Source organism: Sapajus apella, unplaced genomic scaffold, assembly GCF_009761245.1.
Source record: "Sapajus apella isolate SASKATOON/1434 unplaced genomic scaffold, GSC_monkey_1.0 scaffold30, whole genome shotgun sequence".
In the NCBI taxonomy this organism is placed as follows: domain Eukaryota; kingdom Metazoa; phylum Chordata; class Mammalia; order Primates; family Cebidae; genus Sapajus; species Sapajus apella.
The window spans coordinates 5,904,241-5,924,657 of NW_022436970.1; positions in this window are offsets into that span (position 1 = coordinate 5,904,241).

The following is a 20,417-nucleotide window of genomic DNA, read 5'->3' on the forward strand; positions in this document are numbered from 1 at the left end:
ATCAACACAGGGATATGTAATTGTAATTTCTGTAAGAACTGTGGAGGAAGAGTTACCTACAAACGTATCTAAGCTACCTTCTTGACGCTCAAGGCGGTGCTGTAGCCCGAAGTTTATGTTCTCTCCAAATTCATATGTTGAAACCAAAACCAGGGTGATGGTATTTGGAGCTGAGGCCTTTGGAGGTGGTTAGGTCATGGTGGTGGAGCCCTCGTAAATGGGATTGGTGGCCTTATAAAAGAGGCCTTAGAGAGCTCCCTTGCCCCTTCTGCCATGTGAGGACACAGTGAGGAGACGCTATGACCAGGATGTAGGATCTTAACAGACATCGAATCTGCCTTAATCTTGGACTTTCCAACCTCTAGAACTGTGAGAAATAAATTCCTGTTGTTTGTAATTCACCCAGGCTATGGTACTCTGTTACAGCGCTTGAACAGCCTGAGATAACTGTTCTTATACAATTTGTGGGAAAGGAGAATTTGTAAAAATGGCTACCAAGAAATGTATCTGCTCATGAACATTTTTTCAGTGATTGGCGGCCCACAGTGTTACAGGTCACATGGCAAACGCAAAACCTTTGAACTTCATACTCTCCAGCAGAGTTGATCTTGAAAACTTCAAGTCAGACGGAACTGTATGAATCATATATTTAGTTTTGTTTGGCAATTCAGAAAATGTCTTCATATCTTTTCCTCCCTTAGTGTTAGGTCATCATGGGAGCAACTCATTTCTCATAGTGCTAATGTATAGGTCTTGATTTATGTTATGCTAGATAACAAGTTTTAATTATAAATAGAGAAAAAGCTCGTCTTCACTTCTGACCTGTCACATGACTTAGGTCACCATCCCCAGCTTTGTGACAATCTACGATGCCTGCCTCTTTGTAAGGAATCATAAGAAATTCATTCCGGGCTGGGTGCGGTGGCTCACACCTGTAATCCCAGCATTTTGGGAAGCTGAGGCAGGCGGATCACAAGGTCAGGAGTTTGAGACCAGTCTGGCCAACATAGTGAAACTGTCTCACCTAAACATACAAAAATTAGCCTGGCACGGGGGCATGCACCTGCAGTCTCAGCTACTTGGTAGGTTGAGGAGGGAGAATCGCTTGAACCTGGGAGGAGGCAGTTGCAGTGAGCCAAGAGTGTGCCACTGCACACCAGCCTGGGTGACAGAGTGAGACTCTGTCTCAAAAAAAAAAAAAAAAAAAAAAAAAAGAAAAGAAAGAAAAAAGAAATTCATTCCCAACCCTGGTGCTCTTTATTTTTTTATTTTGCCCAAGCTTATCAAGTTGTATTTTTGTGTTTTGTAAATAACTTTAATGAACATTTTTCTTAAAAATATAAGGCCATTGAAAAAGACAAAGCAACACTCTAAACATAGCAATTATTTTTCTATCTTCAAATTAATTTCTAGTAGTTTACACACAGGTACATATTTCTTTATGTAAATTAAGTAGTTTGCAGTCTAGCTAAAGAAACATACAGGGAAAAGTTACTGTTGTCGTGCAGTAGATGGCGCCAGACACCAGGTTACCAATCAGCCTGTATTTAAATTAAATGGCTTTAAAATTGCTGAATAAATTTCATAAGTTTGATAGCATTTTACTCATTTTTTTTTTTTTGAGGAACATCAGATTGGCTTAAATTACATTTTGTGTCCTATTGTCATAGAGTCCAAAGTTTTACATTTTTTAAATTGCATTTTAGGTTTTGGGGTACATGTGAAGAACATGTGAGATTGTTGCATAGGTACACACATGGCAGTGTGGTTTGCTGCCTTCCTTCCCATCACCTATATCTGGCATTTCTCCCCATGTTATCCCTCCCCAACTCCCCACCCCCTACTGTCCCTCCCCTAGTTCCCCCCCACAGACCCCAGTGTGTGATGCTCCCCTCCCTGTGTCCATGTGTTCTCATTGTTCAACACCCACCTATGAGTGAGAACATGTGGTGTTTGATTTTCTGTTCTTGTGTCAGTTTGCTAAGAATGATGGTTTCCAGGCTCATCCATGTCCCTATATTTTAAAATGTCATATTGTGAAAAAGCGCTGTTTATTTTGGGGAGCATTTTAAAAGGTTTTTGATTATGCTTGTTGGAATTCTATCACTAAAAGTATGCTTAGAGGTAATTATTTTATGTGCTAAAAAGTTTGCTTTTATAGAGTTTAAAATGCTTTTGAATTATAGCAGTAAAAATTTGCCTGTTAGGCTGGGAACAGAGCTAATGCCTATAATCCTAGCACTTTGGGAGGCTGGGGTGGGAGGACCATTTGAACACAGGAGGCTGCAGTGAGCTATGGTTGTGGCACTGCAATCTAGCTCGGACAACAGAAAAATATCCCATCTCAAAGAAAAGAAAATACCTGTAACCTTTGTGTTGATGAGGCTGATTTTACTAGCTCTTAAAGTGTTTGTCTTTTAATACCATTCATCTTTTAAAGCTATTCTCAGTGAGATGTGTAATGTAGGTGTTGTAGGCAGATGAAATAAGGTGCTGACTTACATTATAGGTGACCAAGAGTTTCTTTTTGTAGCAACAACTCAGAATGGGGAGTTTTTAGGTCCAGCCTTTGGCAATTGAATAGAACCAATCCAGTAATTATTTCCAGTTAGCATTTTAGGACGTCAATGTAAATAATGCTGGATTATTAACATGTTTCTGTTTTTTACAAGGTAGAACAGCGTTTCAGTTACGTATGAATATCCTTGGAAAGCAATACTTTGCGCATCTTTAGAAATGCGTGACTTTATGTGTGAGCATAGTTCTTAGCTTTATACTCCAAGAATATATTTCTATTTTGGGTAAAGTTAAAATAACTAAAATAATTAATTATTCTGGCCTTTTTATGTGACCATTTGACTCTTTTATAGCTGTTAAAATATTTGCTTTACAAGTAGCTGGTCTTTGCTTAAGTTTAGGTAAGTACCTGTGTTATTGCTCGGTTCATTTAGTAATCTAAAACCTTTAGATTACTAAAGTGTAATTTAGATTACTAAATGTCATCTAAACTGTAAAGGTTTAGTAATCTAAAAGTAATCTTTTCACACTCAAACTTTTCTGTCTCCAATCTCACTCCTTTTTCCTGATTATCATGCCTCCTTCTTGACAGATAAAATCCTTTTAGATTAGTAAATTGGGAGCCTCCACCAGGTGATAGGGTTTGGCTCTGTGTCCCCACCCAGATCTCGTCTTGAATTATAATCGCCACATGTCAAAGGAGGGGTCTGGTGGGAGATGATTGAAACACGGAGGTGGATTTTTCCCTTGCTGTTCTCATAGTAGTGAGGGAATTCTTGCAAGAGTTGATGGTGCTTCCCTCTTTGCGGGCGCACTCTCCTGCTGCATGTAAGATGTGCCTAGCTTTCCATTCCACCATCATTGTAAGTTTCCTGAGGCCTCCCCAGCCATATGGAACTGTGAGTCAACTAAACCTTCTTTTTATAAATTGCCCAATCTCAGGTAGTTTTTTTAATAGCAGTGTAAAAATGGACTAATATTCCAGGAATCTTATAGTTTTTCTTAGTATATATTCTCATTTATATCATATGAGAATTCACTTTGGTACATACTAAAATTTCAAGAAAACTAAAGCTTTTTTCTTAGCCAAACATGTAAATGTAAAAAAATTTCTATGACTTGGAAATTTCTTAGACATCTTCCTACTGCCAAATTACAGTAAACATTTAATAATCTCTTTCATAATGAGATGTTTGACTTTATAGTGCTAGTCATCATTTCATTTTTTTGCCGCTTGTTTCTAAATGGAATATTCCTACAGAGTGGCTGTAATTTATCGTTTTCTGTATCTTATTTAGATAATATAAATACAAAAACATTATCAACCAGTGTAGCATGGGTATAGATATCAGAATGGATGCTAGGTGAAAACACCTGCCTGATCATACCAGCATCTCCTAGCTAAATATTGGAACCTTAGTTTACTTTTTCTAGTCGGATTATCTGTCCAACAAATGGCTTTCTGATGACTAATTTGGATCCTAGGTACTTTGATTGGCAGAAGAATGTGCTCTGGAGATGGAATACAAATATTCTGGTTATCATCGTAAAGACGCGTTCCCCTTCACTGTAAATAAATGAGTTGGCATCCAATCCATTGGTGACATGAGAGTTTAGTAGCTGACCTGAAGACCTGAGGATCAGCTATATTATGGCCAACCCTCTAAGCTGGGAGGCTTTTCCAGAGAAACCAGCCCACCCTTCTCTGCTTGCCTTCTGCTGTGTCTTTCACATCTCTCCCTTTCACTTCAATACTATCATCAGCAGAGAGTGAGAACGCGTAAATGATGTTTTAAGGTGGCCTCAACATTGACCACAGAAAAAAGCCATTTGGGCTCTTTTGGATAAGAGCCTAAGTTTTAATCATTAAACTTCCCCATTTCAAAATGAAGACGTTTAATGATTTAGTCTCGGACTAGCATGATTGCTGACAGTATGAACTCTGCAATTAAACTTTGTGAATACAAATCCTAGCTTTTCCACTTGCTAGACCTATGAGCCTGTTCTCTCCCCTGTAAAATGGGGATAACAAAAGTTCGTAATACATGGACTTTTAGGAGGAAAAAATGCATTCAAGATTCTTAACATATAACTTAGCACAGAGTCATTACTCAATGAAGCTTCACCGTAATTACCTTCTCTGACCTTGGTTAGAGTTTCAGCACGGCATAAGTGCTCATTATTCCTCATGGTGGTTATTTTAAAATTTTCACACTCTGTGCAAGCCTTTGTCTCTCTAATTCCACTCCTTTTTTCTGATTACCATGCCTTCTTCTTCACAGATAAAATATAGACGATTGAGTGTAATCTTTCCCGGCATCCCTTCACCTATAAAGTTATTGCCACTTATTGTTTTAACTAAAGGATTGTTTCTCAATAAATGGTCACCAGACCAGTATCATCATCATCATCACCTGGGAAACTGTTAAATGACAGATTCTAGGGCCTCATTGCAGCATTGCAGATTTACTAAATCAGATTCTCTGGGGTAGAACACAGTGATTCATGATTTAACAGAATCTCCCAGGGAATGCTAAAGTTTGAGAATCACTGCCCTAAAGCCAGGGCCTCTGACATGCAAGGTCCCCTTGACCAGGTCATTCTCTCCCTGGGAGTAGACCTGATAGAGAAATAAAATCATTTCCCCAAGATATTTGGTGTGAATCAAGGGCATTTAGAGAAATCAAATGATGAATGGCTGACTTAGCTTGGTTCATCTTTTCACAGCAAGTATAGGATGCAAGGGGAAGTAGACTGTGCAGAATCCATTGGAAAAGACTTTTGCTGGGAGTACTTTTGGGGCGTGCTGACAGTATTTGCTTCTGTACCTCTTTTTTCATTAATGCTTCCCTGGCTTTTAACTGATATATTTCTTCTTTACATAAACATATTTACAATTTTTAGTTTTAATTATTATGGGTATGTAGTAGCTGTATATATTTATGGGGTAGGTGTGATGTTTTTATTTTTATTTTGCAGTTTAGAGACAGGATCTCCCACTATTTGCCCAGGTTGGAGTACAGTGGCATGATCATAGCTCACTGCAGCTTCAAACCCCTGGGCTCTAGAGATCCTCTTGCCTCAGCTCCCCCAGTAGCTGGGAAAACAGACATATGCCACTATGCCTGGCTAATTTTTAGTTTTTAAGATTCTTTGTAGATACAGGGCCTCACTATAATTGTCCAAGTGGGTCTCAAATGCCTGGCTTCAAGTGATTCTCCCACCTTGGCCACCAAAAATGCTGAGATTACAGGCGTGAGTCACCAAACCTGGCCCATGTGATATTTTAAGATTCTTCTTTACATATATTAGTTCATCCAATCAGATTACCCACTAAAAAGGTATATTCCTCTTTATTGTAAATGAAGGAATTGGCATTCTACCCATCACTAACACAAGTTTGAAAGTTACTTCCTTTTTGCATTTATTTGAAAGCTGAATTGCAAGAGCACAATCTTTTTCTTCCCCACACTTCCAGCCTCTTACGTCAAGTTTCCATGATAACAAGGATGAAACTAGTGCCGACAGACGGAAACTATGCAAGTAAATAACAATGTTTTATTTTTTTAAAGGTGGAGAAAATAAGGATACCTTAATATCTGATGCTTCTATGGTCAAATTAACATGTACCCTTGGGAATGAGAAAATGCCTTTCTAATCAGGTTTTGAGTAATTAACCCACTTTCTATCTATTTTCTCCAAAGGAGATAGGAAAAAAAAAAACCAAAAAAACAACAAAAAAACCTCTCCTTATGTTAATACCGAGCCCAGTGGAAGAAAAGGAAATAAGAAAGAAAATTAGGAATTGTTTATGGATGCAAAGAGTAAACATTTTTTGACAGGGATCTTCAACGAATAAAAGTGGAGGACAGAAATTTGATGAGTGCCCATAATTGTGCCAACTAACATGTGATTATGTGTATTTGTTTTATAATAAGAAATTCATTCCGAGTGAGCCTGTTTTCATATCTTTAATATTTCTATATTAGATCTCAATATTCCCTAAACTTCTGCAGCAGAGTTCCTGCCTGTGACAGATACTGTGGTTGGCTTCTTCATTACTCATTGCAACCCTCTTTCCCCATTTCCCTCTCATTTTATAGTCTTGAAAGCTAAGATCCCACTTCTGGCTCACCTTCAACTGGGGTGGCTATGTGATATAGCCTGACTCTTGAGAATGAGTTGAAGTCTTCCACTGGGGACTTCTGTGTAAGGCTTTGCTTTTGGATATAGGTGCTTCCCCTTTCTGACTCAATTCCTCATCTCCTGCTGGGAAAATGGTCTCAACTGCTGCAGCTTCACAACCCACTTGCTACTTGATATGGTTTGGCTGTGTCCCCACCCAAATCTCATCTTGCACTGTAGTCCACAAAATCCCCATGTGTCTTGGGAGCGACCTAGTGGGAGTTAATTGAATCATGGGGGCAGATTTCCCCCATGCCATTCTTGTGATAGTGAATGAGTTCTCATGAGACCTGATGGTTTTATAAGTGTCTGGCATTTCCCCTGCTGGCACTCATTCTCTCTCCAGCTACCCTGTGAAGAGGTGCCTTCCGCCATGACTGTATGTATCCTGAGGCCTCCCCAGTCATGCAGAACTGTGAGTCAATGAAGCCTCTTTTCTTCATAAATTGCCCAGTCTCAGGTATTTCTTCATAGTGGTGTGAGAATGAACTAACACATTATCATTAGGAAGAGGCCAGATGGTTATCGAGCCTAAGGCCTGGTATATTTGAGCTGCTGAAACAAAGCCAGCAACTGTTTACCTCATGATCATAAGTGCGAGGAAAGAAAATCATCACTTGTTTAAACCACTGTTAGTTGGGTTTTCTTGGAGTCTACATGATACACAGGTTGACTCAATGGAACTAGACTAAAATGAGTTTTCGATAAATGAGTCAGAGTGGAGTAGCAATAAAACAGATTCAAAAAGAGAGGACAGCCTGGGCATGGTGGCTCACGCCTGTAATCCCAGCACTTTGGGAGTCTGATGCAGGCGGAACACCTGAGGTCAGGAGTTCAAGACTAGCCTGGCCAACATGGAGAAACCCGGTGTCTATTAAAAATACAAAAATTTGCTGGGCATGGTGGTGTATGCCTGTAATCCCAACTACCCAGAAGGCTGAGGTGGGAGGCAGAGGCTGCAGTGAGCTGAGATCACACCACTGCTTTCCAGCCTCAGTGACAGAGCGAGACTCCAACTCAAAAAAAAAAAAAAAAAAAGGTAAATATGTTCCTCTCTGCTCTGATATGTCAGTCCAATAAATAATAATTTCATACAAATATGATTTTCTATAGAGGCTCAAAGAAGGCTACCAAAAGTTGGTGTTAGAACATGTATGGGCCTCTTGTGTAGTTTCTCAATGGGGTTGCCCTTGAAACTTTGGACGTGACTTTTCTTTATATGGAGAAACTATTATATACATTGTGGGATATTTATCAGACCAAGCCCCTGCTCATTAAATCCCTATAGTGCCCACCTGCTATTTTGACAAACAAAAATGTTTCTCACATTTGACAATGCCACCTGGGAGGGAGGCCATATGGCTGGCTGAGAACTGCTTTCTTATAGCATCTAATACAGTGCCCTCAAATGGATGGTATTTGGTTAAATGGCTCCCATTGAGTGGTATGCTAGTAAGCTAACTCTCTGAAGAAAAGCCCTGATTTGTAGGCTTTGCCAATTTCTGTGTTGTAAATATTCCAAATAAGGCAATTTCATGCTGTCCATGGATTAACCACTGGCTTGTAAAATTAAAAAATATTTAACGGTTGGCTCTTGAGAGCAGGTAGAGCTGGCTTCAGCATACCTATATGCTCATAGAAGTTCAGGGTTGGAAGGAATTACGGATTATCTGGTATGCCTTGTTTTATAAAAGAAGTAAACACTGAAGGAGGTTTACCATCAAACGTATGTATTTTGCTATGACCAGTCAGCCTTTGTCTAAACAATTCCCCAACAAATTTTCCACCTAAAATGTTTAGTGGCTTAGCCACCAAATGACGATGGTTGTGGAAAGTGACGCAGGTCGCAGACCAGGCTGCAAATTCTTTTCAGGCACTTTGCCTTTGGGTTTCTCTGATGTGTAGATACACTTCATATGCATGCGTTATTTAGGTTAAACCCACCAGCTGACATTTATTTGATGCTTCCCATGACCTGAAGGATTAAAGGAGAAAGAAGGAGACATTCTACCCAGAGAACTTGCTCTATTGTGTCTGCTTATTTGCAGTAGTTACTCAAGCCTTTGGCTGGAAAGAGGAGGAGAGGTTTCTCTTGGAAGCCTTTATGTCCCTAAGATTTGAGATCATCATCATTATTATTTTTTTTTAATGGGGTCTCGCTCTGTCCCCCAGGCTGGAATGCAGGAGCATGATTTGGGCTCACTGCAATCTCTGCCTCCCAGGTTAGAGCAATTCTGTGTCTCAGCCTCCCAAGTAGCTCAGATTACAGGCACCTGCCCACTATGCCCAGCTAATTTTTGTATTTTTAGTGGAGATGGGGTTTCACCATTGTGACCAGGCTGGTCTTGAACTCCTGACCTCCTGATCCACCCACCTCGGCCTCCCAAAGTGCTGGGATTATAGCATGAGCCACCATGCCTGGCTGAGCTCTTCTTCTTTTGGTCATCTACAGAGTCCAAATGGTTGCAACAGTGACTTCCCTTTGGAGCTTCTTCCTCCTACATACAGATCCCTGAGAGGAAGTGGAGGTTTTCACTTTTTATGACACTGGTTACTGCTATAATTGGCATTAGTTTCAATTAGATGTGCCTGTTGTTCACCCTCTTGGCTCTCCTTCATGCTCACACTAGTCAAGCCAATACTTTCATGATCATCTCCAAAATGTTCAGTTTTAAACCTGGAAACACAATGATTTAGACAGTAGCCCACGTACTATTGAAATAAACCTTCATTTCTCGGTATGGCCCTGCAGGGCTTTCATGGGATTATGTACATTTATAGTGTTAGTGCCACGACTAGAAATCAGGTCTCCTGGTTTCCAGGCATTAATGAACTTGACCAATGTCAGACAGCTGGTAAATAGCAGAGCCAGAATTCCAACTGTGGTCTACTCACCTGCTATACTACACTAGAGAAAAGGAGGTAGCTGCTGCCAGCTTCGGTTTAGGAAGAAGTTCTAGGTCATATTCCAGCATGCAAGAGACAGAAACCATTGTCCTAAATCCAGAAACCCATTAGATTGTCTTTGATAGGTTGGACTATTGAAGCTTTGCCCAGTTAGCCTTTTGCAAGAAACGCCCATAATAGCCATGTGGTAGCATTATGGACTTCTCACTAAAATTTTGATCACCTGAAGCAGAGATAGATAACCCATTCTAGGTGGCCTGCAGGGCTGCCAATAGCTTTGGAATTAGGTACACTTGGGTTCAAATCCAACTCAATAATTTACTAGATGGGTGCCTTGGGAAAGTTTTATTTAATTAAACTTTTGAGTCCCTTCACTGTTTCTGGGTTCTGCTAGCTTCCTATGTCATTGTTCGTAATATGTACTTAAAATGGATTTTTATTACCTACTTCATGTCTTCCCCACTAGATTATGAGTTCCTTAACTGCATTTTTGGTTGTTAATGTTAGCATTCCTAGTGATGATTACATTGTTTATTATATAATAAGAGCTTAATGAATTTTGGATAAATCACTGAATAGTGAAAGATGGTATGTCTGAGCTTTGACTGCACTGGGGGAAGCTTGCTCTATGACTTGGGATATAATTGGGAATATTTTCTTAGTGTAAGTAAAAATTTTCTGAATTTCCTGATATGTTCAGTATTCAAGACGTTTCATTGCAGTACAGGTAATGGGGATGCTTTAAGACAAATCAATTCTTGCTTTATCATCTTTCAGACAGAGGAGAACCCAGAGAAAACATGCTAGGCTGGTGTTGGCCACTAGGTGGAACACTTAAGCTAATGTCAAGGCTGTTGAAGTGTGTTGGATTTATTTCAAAACCCTTTGTGGATAAGAAACTTGTGTACAAATGGAAGTTTCTAACATTCTAGAGCTGTCATTTCTCATGTACAAGAAGAAAACAGGATTTCTTCTGTCTCTTCAATGTATTCTGAACCTTCAGATCTCACCTAAGCTGCCTCCTATTTAGGAAGCAAAGGCAAAGGTAGAGAATTCTTGTCTTTGGTTGGTGTTAAGAGGACTCCATGAATACCCTATAAATCATATGGAAAAGTGAGAGATAATTTCAAATATAGATGTCAGTTTAGTAAAATTTTAATCAGCCGATCATTTGAACAAACTTGAAACAAATTCTGATGAAGCGATAGATTTTTTTCTATCTTGCAATCATTTAAGTATTGTTTCTTATCACAAAATGCCCATTGCCAGAATTACAGTTTTATAATTTAATATGGTATTTTTGTGATATTTTAGAGAATTTTGTTTTTGAAAAAGTTGTTTATGGAAAATGTAAACTGAAAACAAAGAAAAGGAGGAGAGTAAAAAATACCAAAGGATAAAAAGAAGAACAAATAACAAAAACCTAAGACCCATGTTGAAAGTGATATTCTAAGAATATTCGAAATATGTTACAACTATATATGACTTTCGTTAGGTTAAGGATAAAGGGAACATCTTTTTCTTGTGTTGTTTAGTTGTACTTCAGCAATTTGGTTTTAGGATTTAGAATTTTCATCTTAGTTTATATAAGAAGCTGCTGAAACTTTATATGACAAATAGACAAAGTCTACACTTGTTAATATAGGCTAATTACAAAGAAACCTCTGTTACTATTTTTATTTATTTATTTTTTATTAAAAAATGTTACTTTTAGTTCTAGGATATGTGCAGAACGTGCATGTGTACGTGTGTCCTGGTGGTTTGCTGAACCTATTGAGCCATCCTCTAAGTTCCCTCCCCTCGTCCCCCACCCTCCACCAGGTCCTGGTGTATGTTGTTCCCCTTCCTGTGTCCATGTGTTCTCATTGTTCAAGTCCCACTTAAGAGTGAGAATATGCAGTGTTTGGTTTTCTGTTTCTGTGTTAGTTTTCTGATTATGATAACTTCCAGCTTCATCCATGTCCCTGCAAAAGAGGTGATTTCATTCTTTTTTTAAGGCTGTGTAGTATTCCATGATGTCCACGTACCACATTGTCCTTACCCAGTCTATCATCGATGGGCATATGGATTGGTTTCATGATTTTGCTATTGTGAATAGTGCTACAATAAACATATGTGTGCATGTGTCTTTATAACAGAACTATTTATATTTGTTTGGGTATATACCCAGTAATGGGATTGCTGGGTCAAATGGTACTTGCGGTTCTAGATCCCTGAGGAATCACCATACTGTCTTCCACCATAGTTGAACTAATTTTCATTCTCACCAACAGTAGAGAAGCGTTCCTATTTCTCCACATCCTCACCAGCATCTAGTTTTTCCTGACTTTTTAATAATCGCCACTCTGACTGGCATGAGATGGTATCTCATTGCGGTATTGGTTTGCATTTCTGTAATAATCAGTGATGTTGAGTTTTTTCATATGTTATTTGGCTATGTAAATGTGTTCTTTTGAGAAGTGTCTGTTCATATTCTTTGTCCACGTTTTGATGGGGTTGTTTTTTTCTTGGAAAAGGTTTCTTGTGAATTCTGGATGTTAGACCTTTGTCAGATGGGTAGGTTGCAAGACTTTTCTCCCATTCTGTAGGTTGCCTGTTCACTCTGGTGATAGTTTCTTTTGCTGTGCAGAAGCTCTTTAATTAGACCCCATTTGTCTATTTTGGCTTTTGTTGCAATTGCTTTCGGCATTTTCATCATGAAATCTTTGCCCATACCTATGTCCTGAATAGTATTGCCTAGGTTTTCTTCTAGGGTTTTTATGGTTTTGGGTTTTATACTTAGGTCTTTAATCTATCTTGAGTTAATTTTTGTGTGAGGTCTAAGGAAGGGGTCCAGTTTCAGTTTTCTGCATATGGCTAGCTAGTTTTCTCAGCACCATTTATTGAATAGAAGATTCTTTCACCATTGCTTGTTTTTGTCAGGTTTGTCAAAGATCAGATGGTTGTACATGTGTGGTGTTATTTCTGAGGTCTCAGTTTTGTTCCATTTGTCTATATATCTGTTTTGGTATCAATATCATGCCGTTTTGGTTACTTTAGTCTTGTAGTATAGTTTGAAGTCAGATAGCATCGTGACTCCAGCTTTTTTCTTTTTGCTTAGGATTGTCTTGGCTATGCAGATTCTTCTTTGATTCCATATGAAATTTAAAGCATTTTCTTCTAATTATGTGAAGAATGTCACTATCTTAACCATAGAAAACTGTTGAATTCTTTGTTATTGTTGGGGATGAGTGTAGGAAACATAATCAAATTTACATTTTCAACCTATCATTTTGCTGCTGAGTGGAGACTGCACTGCAGAGGGAAAAAGGTAGAAGCAAGGAGACATGTTAGGAGGTGTTTGTAGGAATTAAGGCATAGTGGTGGAGTGGACCAGGGCATGGTGGTCATTTTGGTGGAAAGATACAGGGAATAGCATTGAATCTATAAATTACCTTGGGCAGTGTGGTCATTTTCATGATATTGATTCTTCCTATCCATGAGCATGGAATGCTTTTCCATTTTTTTGTATCCTCTCTTATTTCCTTAAGTAGTGGTTTGTAGTTCTTGAAGAGGTCCTTCACATCCCTTGTTAGCTGTATTCCTACATATTTTATTCTTTTTGTAGAGATTGTGAGTCAGAGTTCATTCATGATTGTCTCTCTGCTTGTTTATTGTGGGTATATAGGAATGCTTGTGATTTTTGCACATTGATTTTGTATCCTGAGACTGCTGAAGTTACTTATCAGTTTAAAGAGTTTTTGAGTTGAGACAATGTGGTTTTCTAAATGTAAAATCATGTCATCTGCAAACAGAGACAGTATAACTTCTTCTCTTTCTATTTGAATACACTTGTTTCTTTCTCTTGCCTGATTGCTCCGGCCATAACCAAAGACAAAAACCACATAACTATCTCAATAGATGCAGAGAAGTCCTTTGATAAAATTCAACATCACTTCATGTTAAAAACTCTCAACAAACTAGGTATTGATGGAACATATCTCAAAACAATAAGAGCTATTTATGACAAACCAACAGCCAATATCATATTGAATGGACAAAAGCTGGATTATATTTATTGATTTGCATATGTTGAACCAGCCTTGCATCCCAGGCATGAAGCTAACTTAATCGTGGTGGATAAGTTTTTTGACATGCTGCTGGATTCAATTTGCCAGTATTTTACTGAGGATTTTCTTGCTGATGTTCATCAGGGATATTGGCCTGAAATTTTCTTTTTTTGTTGTGTCTCTTCCCAGTTTTGGTGTTAGGATGATGCTGGCCTCATGAAATGAGTTAGGGATGAGTCCTCCTTTTCAATAGTTTGAAATAGTTTCAGAAGGAATGGCATCTGCTCCTCTTAGTACTTCTGTTAGAATTTGGCTGTGAATCTGTTTGGTCCTGGGCTTATTTTTTAGTTGGTAGGCTGTTAATTACTGCCTCAGTTTCAGAACTAGCTATTGTTCTATTTAGAGATTCAGCTTCTTCCTGGTTTAGTATTGGGAGGGTGTATGTGTCCAGGAATTTATCAATTTCTTCTAGTTTTTTTTTTTTTTTTTGAGATGGAGTCTTGCTCTGTCACCCAGGTGGGAGTGCAGTGGCACAATGTCAGCTCACTGCAACCTCCACCTCCTGGGTTCAAGCAATTCTCTGACTTAGCCTCTTGAGTAGCTGAAATCACAGGTGCCTGCCACCATGCCCAGCTAAGTTTTATATTTTTAGTAAAGACAGGGTTTCACCATCTTGGCCAGGCTGGTCTTGAACTCTTGACCTCATGATCTACCTGCCTCAGTCTCCCAAAGTGCTGGGATTACAGGCATGAGACAATGTATCCGGCCCTCTAGCTCTTTTAATTGTGATGTTAGGGTGTTGGTTTGAGATATTTCTAGTTTTCCGGTGGGGGCATTTAGTGCTATAAATTCCCCTCTTAACACAGCTTTATCTGTGTCCCAGGGATTCTGGTATGTTGTCTCTTTGTTCTCATTGGCTTCAATGAACTTCTTGATTTTTGTATTAATTTTATTATTTACCCAGGAGTCATTCAGGAGCAGGTTGTTCAATTTCTATGTAGTTGTGTGGTTTTGAGTGAGTTTTTAAATCATGAGTTCTAATTTGATTGCACTGTAGTCTGAGAGACTGTTTGTTATAATTTCAGTTCTTTTGGGTTTTACTTTTGATTATATGGTCAATTTTAGAATAAGTGCCAAGGGCCACTGAAAAGAATGTACATTCTGTTGATTTGGGGTGGAGAGTTCTGTAGCTGTCTATCAGGTTCACTTGAACCAGAGCTGAGTTTGTGTCCTGAATATCCTTGTGAATTTTCTGTGTGGATGATCTGTTAAATATGGACAGTAGGATGTTAAAGTCTCCCACTATTGTGTTGGAGTCTAAGTCTCTTTGTAGGTCTCTAAGAACTTGTTTTATGAATCTGGGTACTCCTATGTTGGGTGCATATATATTTAGAAGAGTTAGCTCTTCTTGATTAATTGTACCCTTTACAATTATGTAATGCCCTTCCTTGTCTTTTTTGATCTTTGTTGGTTTAAAGTCTGTTTTGTCAGATACTAGAATTGCAACCCTGCTTTTTTTGCTTTCTATTTGCTTGGTATATTGTCCTCTATCCATTTATTTTGAGCCAGTGTGTGTCTTTGCACATGAGATGGGTCTCCTGAATACTGCACACCAATGGGTCATGACTCCTTATCCAGTATGCCTATCTGTGTCTTTTAATTGAGACATTTGGCTTATTTACATTTAAGGTTACTATTGTTATGTGTGAATTTGGTCCTGGCATCATGATGCTATCTGCACACTAGCGTCATGCATACTTGCATCTTTTGCACAATAGTTGATGCGGTTTCTTCATAGTGTCATTGGTCTTTATGTTTTGCTGTGTTTTAGCAGTGGCTGATACTGGTTTTTCCTTTCCATACTCAGTGCTTCTTTCAGGAGCTCTTGCAAGTCAGGCCTTGTGGCAACAAAATCCCTTAGCATTTGCTTGTCTGAAAGAGATTTTATTTCTCCTTCACTTATGAAACTTAGTTTGGATGGACATGAATTTCTGGGTTGAAAATTCCTTTGTTTAAGAATGTTGAATATTGGCCCCTAGTCTCTTATGGCTTGTAGACTTTCTGCTGAGAGGTCCACTGTTAGTCTGATGGGCTTCCCTTTGTAGGTGACCTGGCCTTTCTCTCTGGCTGCCCTTTACATTTTTTTCCTTCATTTCAACATTGGAGAATCTGATGATTATGTGTCTTGGGGTTGATCTTCTCCTAGAGTTTCTTAGTGGTGTTCTCTATATTTCCTGAATTTGCACGTTGGCCTGTCTTGCTAGGTTGGGGAAGTTCTCTTGGATAATATCCTGAAATGTATTTTCCACCTTGTTTCCATACTTCCCAACTCCTTCAGGTACTCCAATCAAATGTAGGTTCAGTCTTTTCATGAAGTTCCGTATTTCTTGCAGGCTTTGTTCATTCCTTTTCATTCTTTTTTCTCTAGTCTTGTCTGCATGCCTTGTTTGAGCAAGGTAGTCTTCAAACTCTGGTATCTTTCTTTGTTGATTTAGGTATTGATACTTGTGTATGTTTCATGAAGTTCTTGTGCTGTGTTTTTCAGCTCTATCAGGTCATTTATGTTCCTCTAAATTGGTTATTCTAGTTAGCAGCTCCTCTAACCTTTTATCAAGGTTCTTAGCTGCTTTGCATTGCATTAGAGCATGTTCCTTTAGCTCACTGTAGTTTTTTATTACCCATCTTCTGAAGCCTTCGTCTGTCAACGCTTCTATCTCTATCTCATCCTCCGTTCAGTACTGTGGCCTTGCTAGAGAGAGACAGAGAGAGAGAGAGAGAGAGAGAGAGAGAGAGAGAGAGAGAGAATGTATATGTGTATATCTCACATTTTCTTTATCCACCTGTTAATTGATGGGCATTTGGGCTGGTTTCATATTTTTGCAGTTTGCAAATTGTGAATTGTATTGCTATAGACATATATGTGCAAGTATCTTCTTCCTATAATGACTTCTTTTCCTTTGGGTAGATACCTAGTAGTGAGATTGCTGGATCAAATGGTAGTTCTACTTTTAGTTCCTTAAGGAATCTCCACACTCTTTTCCATAGCGATTGTGCTAGTTTACATTCCCATCTGCAGTGTAAAAGTGTTTCTTTTTCACCACATCCATGTCATCATCTATTCGTTTTTGATTTTTTGATTATGGCCTTTCTTGAAGGAGTAAGGTATCATTACATTGTGGTTTTGATTTGGATTCCCCTGATAACTAGTGGTGTTGAACATTTTTCCATATGCTTGCTGGCCATCTGTATATCTTCTTTTGAGAATTGTCTATTCATGTCCTTAGCCCACTTTTTGATGGGATTGTTTATTTCTTATTTATTTGAGTTCTTTGTAGATTTTGGATATTAGTCCTTTGTTGGATGTATAGATTGTGAAGATTCTCTCCCATTCTGTGTTATTTGTTAACTTTGATGATTATTTCTTTTCCTGTCCAGAAGCTTTTTAGTTTAATTTGGTTCCACTTGTAAATTTATGTTTTTGTTGCAATTGCTTTTGAGGACTTAGTCATAAATTCTTTGGTAAGGCTGATGTCCGGAGGGGTATTTCCTAGGTTTCCTTTTAGGACTTTTAGAGTTTTAGGTTTAGACTTAAATCTCTAATCCATTGAGTTAATTTTTGTGTATGATGATAGGTAGAGGTCCACTTCACTTATTCTGCATATGATTAGCTAGTTATCCCAGCACCATTTATTGACTAGGGAGTTCTCCCATTTCTTATTTTTGTTGAATTTGTGGAAAGTCAGATGGTTGTAGGTGTGTGGTTTTATTTCTGGGCTCTGTATTCTATTCCATTAGTCTACGTGTTTGTTTTTGTACCAGTACCATGCCATTTTGGTAACTGTAGCCTTGTGGCATAGTTTCAAGTCATATAGTAAGATGCCTTTGGCTTTGTTCTTTTTGCTTAGAATTGCTTTGGCTATTTGAGCTCTTTTGTGGTTCCATATAAATTTTAGAATAGTTTTTCTAGTTCTGTTCAAAAATCATATTGATAGTTTGATAAGAATAGCATCAAATCTATAAATCGCTTTGAGCAGATGGCTATTTTAACTATATTGTTTCTTTCACTCCATGAGCATGGAATGTTTTACCATTTGTTTGTGTCATCACTGATTTCTTTCAGCAGTCTTTTGTAATGGTTATTGTAGAGATCTTTTACCTCCTTGGTTAGATGTATTCCTAGGTATTTTATTTTTGGTGGCAATTATAAATGGGATTGCCTTCTTGATATGACTCTCAGATTAAACGTGATTGGTGTATAGAAATGCTACTGAATTTGTGCATTAATTTTGTGTCCTGAAACTTTACTGAAGTCATTTATCAGTTCTAGGAGCCTTTTGGTGGATTCTTTAGGGTTTTGTATGTATAGAATCATATCATCAGCAAAGAGAGATGATTTGACTTTTTTTCCTATTTGGATGCCTTTTATTTCTTTCTTTTGCTCCACTGTATTTTAATATTCTAAAGACAATATGTTTTGGAAGTGTCTTTTTAATTTAGTACATTCTGGAATACCAAGGAGGATATGAAAGAGCTCTCAGCCTCAAGAAGCTTAGTTGTGGAATTATTAGGACATTCAAATTTAAAACAATACAAAGAAAAAAATAGTGAACTGCAACAAAAGGAAGTCAACCTTTGGATTTGGCATTCCTGGATTTCCCAGCTTCTCTATTTAGTAGCCGTAATCTCTGGGTAGTAACTTAACCTCTGAGCTTCAGTTTTCTTATCTATAAAATGGAAATTTTAGCAATACCAAATGGAGGTAATGAGGGTTAAGAAGTAACATCAAAGTCATTTATTCACATGAGAGTTTATATAATAATTAACAGCAGAATATGGGATATGGATAAATAATATTCTAGAATTGTACAGGAATGATTACTTATGCTATAGTGGTTTGACAGGATTTTCAATTATAGCAGAATTTGGAAAAGTGTGGAATAATGAAGGAGCTATTCGAATTATGGAGAATAATATCAACAAAATTTTGGAGCATTATTTATCTAATGTAATAAAAAATGTAACCTTGTCTGAAGTAGGTTTGTTTAGGGAGCTGTGCAAGATAAGCCTGACAAAATGAAGAGAATTTGAATGCCTGGATGGCTGTCCATTTAAGGAGAATGACAAAACCAAGATGAACTTCTAGGCTGTGTTATTCAGGGAGACTTGGACACGATTCATCTTAGCCCCATACATCTGTTTTCTGTCTCTATATTTTTGTCTTTTCTAGAATGTCGTCTAAGTAAAATCATACAGTATTAGCCTCTTGAAACTGGCTTCTTTCACTCATTATAATTCATTTGAGATTGACTTGTATGGTTGTATGTATCAGTAGTTTGTTCCTTCTTATTGCTGAGGAATATTTTATTGTATGACTGTATCACAGTGTGTTTATCTGTTTACCAGTTGCAAACATTTGGATTGTTTCCAGGTTTTGGCAATTATGAATCAACATTTGTTTAAAGGTTTTTACATGAATATTCTAGTCTTCTTTTCTCTTGGTTGACTACTTAGGAATGGGATTGCTGAGTCATATAGCATGCTTATTTTTATAAGGATTGGTCACACTGTTTTTCAAAGTGGCTATAATATTTTGCATTGTCTTTGGCAATGTATTAGAACTCATCCATATGTCATTTCATTTGCTTGTTTTTAAAAATGAACTTCATTTTTTAGAACAGTTTTATATTTACAGAAAAATTGCCAAGATAGTAAAAAGTTCCCATATGCCCCACATCGAGTTTCCCTTGCTGTGAATGCTTACTATTATATAATACAATTTTCACAACGTGAAGCAATATTTATTCTAGTATTGAATCCACATTTTTCCAATATTGAGTATATTTTAGTATTGAACTGACATTATTATTAATGGAAGTCCATTCTTTATTCAGATTTCCTTAGTTTTAGCCTAATGTTCTTTTATTGTTCCCAGAACCCATCCAGGATTCCACATTACACTTAGTCATGGTATCTCCTTAGGTTGCTCTTGGCTGTGACAGTTTCTCAGACTTCTCTTGTTTTTGATTATCTTGACTGCTTTGAGGATTACTGGTCAAATATTTTGTAGTATATCCCTCAATTGGGATTTGTCTGATGTTTTTCTCATCGTTAGACTGGGGTTATGGGTTTTGGGTAGGAAAACCACAGAGGTAAAGGTAAAGTAGGTACAAGGGTATCTACTATGATTTAGGCATGATCTACCACTGTTCATGTTGACTGTAACCGCCTGGCTAAGGTAGTCTGTGTCACATTCCTCCACTGTATGTGATTTTTAAAAAATATATTAACTCTGTATGTGATTTTTTAAAAATATATTTTTAATTGACAAATAATTATATATATTTAAGGGGTACAATGTGATATGAAATTTGATATATGCATATAATATGGAATGATCAAATTAATCTAATTAATATATCATGACTTCACTTATCCTTATTTGAAATGTACTCTCTTAGCAATTTTAAAATATACAATACATTAACTCTAGTTGCTAGGCTGTGCAAAAACTTATTCCTCTTGTCTCATGAAACTCTGTATCCTTTGACCAAGGTCTCTCCATTCCTTCCCTCCCCCGGTCAGGATCTGGTTACCACGATGCTGCTCTCTACTTCTATGAGTTCAACTTTTTAGCTTCCACGTGTAAGTGAAACCATCGGGTGTTTTTCTTTTCATGCCTGTGCCTGGCTTATTTCACTAAGTATAATGTCTTCCAGGTTTATTCATGTTGTTGAAAATGATAAAATTCCCTTCTTTCTT